The sequence below is a fragment of the Triturus cristatus genome, chromosome 5_1, assembly GCF_964204655.1.
Source record: "Triturus cristatus chromosome 5_1, aTriCri1.1, whole genome shotgun sequence".
In the NCBI taxonomy this organism is placed as follows: domain Eukaryota; kingdom Metazoa; phylum Chordata; class Amphibia; order Caudata; family Salamandridae; genus Triturus; species Triturus cristatus.
In genome coordinates this window covers 908090695-908094194 of record NC_140587.1, presented here as the reverse complement: position 1 = coordinate 908094194, position 3500 = coordinate 908090695, and the positions used below count along the sequence as shown (strand labels likewise).

At 39.0% G+C, this 3500-nt stretch overlaps 1 long non-coding RNA gene across 1 annotated transcript; it reads right to left on the bottom strand.

The window, feature by feature from the left end:
* Nucleotides 1–1008: 1008 nt before the first annotated feature.
* On the bottom strand, nt 1009–2114 carry LOC146831586 (uncharacterized). The gene is made up of 3 exons (XR_014961315.1): nt 2008–2114; nt 1772–1906; nt 1009–1260 (listed from the first exon to the last, which is right to left on the bottom strand). It is a non-coding gene; the product is annotated as an uncharacterized LOC146831586 (long non-coding RNA).
* Nucleotides 2115–3500: the final 1386 nt, after the last annotated feature.

Here is a 3500-nt window from a genome sequence, read left to right as displayed (position 1 = left end):
TCCCAACTGCTACCAATATTGGCCTACCCGGATGACGCGGTGTTAATCGCCAGAACAGGACTTGGTTTACAACGAATGATAAATGCATATGTTTCCTTCATGGATTCACTTCATTTGAAGGTAAATCAAACTAAGTCCTTTGTAATAATAGCAGGGGCGGAAAAAAGAGATAAATCGCCGTATCTGCACGCGGATGCCAAAAGAATAGAGGTGGTGGATTCCTTCCCTTACCTGGGGGTTCTCTTCGATAAAGACCTCTCGTGGTCAAAGTTGATAGAAGGAAGGAAGTTGGTAATGGATAGAGGTATCGCCGCTGTTAAATCCTTCACTCGGAAATTGGGCGCTAAGCCTATTCTTCCCTTGAAAAACATCTATTAGGCTAAAGTAAAGGCAGCAGCGACTTATGGGGCGGGTGTGTGGGGTATGGTAGCATCGACACCACTTCAATCCACTGAAAACAGTTTCTTCAAATCTATAGTGGGCCTTCCTCCTTCGTCTTCAAACTATATCTTACATTTGGAATTGGGCCTACCTTACATTTCTGATTCTATACAGCTGGCTCCAATTCTTCTTTGGCATTCAATCTGGCAAAGAGATACAGTGACACTCACTCAAACAATAATAAAGAGTTGTCTAAGCATGGATAAGTGGAAGACCTCTAGATGGCTTAGCTATGTGGAATCTACTCTAAAGGAGATTGGCCTCCCTGAATTGTTTAAGAACCCACTGGCTTGCTGAAAGGTCTCTAAACAAAAGGTTACAAACATGTTTTTATTGATAATAACTAGTCACAACGATGAGGGTTTACTACTCAGTGTGCACCAGTGAGTGTGTAAAATTCAAACAATCTCAAATAATAAATTCTTCCACTCGACTTCCAGTGGCCCACCGTCAAAGCCACTAATGTATACAAGATAAACAAATAGTAGAAGGAGCGGAATAATAATAATAGCAATTCAAGCAATTAAATATTGCAATCCAAAAGATGCAGTCCAAAACAATCTTCTTCCGGTTAGATTCTTTTATTTATATTTTTCAAATGGATTACTCCAACAAATTGTCGTGATTAGTACATATCCACCAAGTTGATTGCAACAATCAGAGCCTTTATTCTTTCAAGAATTTCCATAAGCGATCTTTCTCCTATACATTCACAATTTGTGCATATTCAATAAGTTGATTATAAACTCTAAGCAACCATAGCCATATTTTAAGCAACCACAGCCAAGGTGTTTCGTCTTTTTTGGGACATCATCAGGGCTGTAAAAATAGAAAAAGAAAATAATATCACTTAAACAGTACATTATAAATATCATTATCTCATTGTCACGAAAACAAAAATATGTATATACCATTTTGGCTTTGAAAGTCCTACCTATTTAACAATCTTAGATGAGAAAGATTTAGCCCAAAAAACAAGATCCTATTGACAAAATTCACAGAATCATATATACTCACAAAATCTATTAATAGTTCCAATGTTTCTAAACTTACCCACAATCATTCGTACCATGAATATGTTAAAGTTCATTAGGCTGAATATGACCAATTGCCTCTTCTAGGTCCCAATGCTGTGTGAATTATCATGAGACAGCCAAATGCAAAAAGATTTTAGCAAATTTTTTTTGTGACTAAAGATTATTCCCACATTATATATTATTAAAGCAGAAAAAATCAACTCTTCTAGTTATGTGCTTATGTGCTTACTAATTAAAAAAGCATCCCTTATTAATTATCCTACCTACAATCATGTAGATAAATTGTAACATACCTCCTACTTGTTCCAAGCGTCACTTTTATAACCACCTAGACTATCGTCTGTGCATTATTTTCTTGCTTTTTCTTCTTATTCCTTTAAATCTTCACATAAAGAAACCCATGATATGGCCACTTCCTCAGTCACAGTCTAAAAGTATAATGACAAAGGGCATCCTCATTACTAAAAATTAAGAGACCCCGGATAACAATATACCCGTTTAAGCTAGACTTTTCCACTAGAGAACATACCTTGTTGCCTGCTCAATTTCTTTCCAATGGTCACATCGTCACTCCAGCTGGTCCGATAAATCCGTTCTGGTGCACGTGTATCCGCCACTACACTATTTAAAGCTGCTACGCACCAATCATAATTCACGCTAAGGAGTCAACCAATCAGCAAGCTCCCTATATTGTTTCCCTTCTGGTCAAAATGACTGACAAGTTCGTCCTTATTTCACATAGGAACCGTAAATATCTTAAAGCTGAATCTACCAATCCAAAGCGCCGGTCTATTATTTATTCTAAAACCCCATCAAAATCATGGAGATTAACACACAATCCAATTATAAGGCTTGTCCGATCAGCCAATCACAAGCACTTATGTATTCCAAACATGTTTCCTCCGTGGTCCGCTACTCTATTTCTAAGATTAAAAAGCTAGTAACATCACGTATTTTCCTGAATACAGATAATTTCCCTTTTCGTAAGTCACTGAGAAACAGGAAGCAATGAAATTGTTTAGTACACTATATCGTGTTGCATATTTCCGCCTGTTTGCTGTCTTTAGTCCATTCCCAAACCAACCACTCAAAAAGCACCGTTTATATTGGAACAAAGTCAAGGTCTATTCAGTTAGCGCGTAATCTGGTTAAAAAACTTCCCCGGGCGACCAATCACTAGCAATTAAATGTTATGCACAAGTTTCCTCTGTAGTCCGCTGTTCAATCACCCGAGTTGAAATAGAATCCTTTCTTATCAAACGTTAATCAAAATAAAAAACTATAGAATTATTTCCTATCTTATTGTTGTTTTTTCTCAGTCAAGTTTAAAGACTATAAAGTCAGCCAACATCACCATAAAGAAACATAATCTATTCTCATCTTCCAGTTCCATTATTAATAATCTACTATTTTTATTAAATGAATTTAACCTCGCATTAACCTTAATGAAGCAGTGATTGCAGTTTTCTCCCACGTTTTAAAAATGCAAGGCCAAATTACTGTGCCCCGCCTTATTGTGACTAAATTCAGGCACTTAGTGGTTATTACGTCCCATGATAATCTCATTACACATTGGAACCTCCTAATTAAAACATGTATGTCCACCTCAACCAAAATAACCTGTTATATCCCTATCATAAATTTTCTAGCCTCAGTATAAAACCAATCGTATGGTCTAACCCTATTTAGTTTGAGTTACGGCCGGGTGACTGCGCGGTTTGTGGCGGTGGACCTTCTGCAGCCTAATCGTTAGCTCGGGAGCCCGGTCCTACTACCCCATGCCTCTTCCTTTGATTAGGGCCTGGGGGCTGAATTGCCATGTACTGGGGTCCGCCCTGAACAGGGGAAGAGTGGGGAATGACAGTCCTGAAATAGGTTGGTAGGCCTCTACGCACCCGAGGCTTTGCAACACGGGAGCCCTCTGGGACGCTGCCCCCCGCCCCTGCACCATTCAGGCAAGTGATACCTCCCGAGTGGGGGAGCAGGGCCATCCGGATTTACCCACCCTCCATTCGCAGCGTG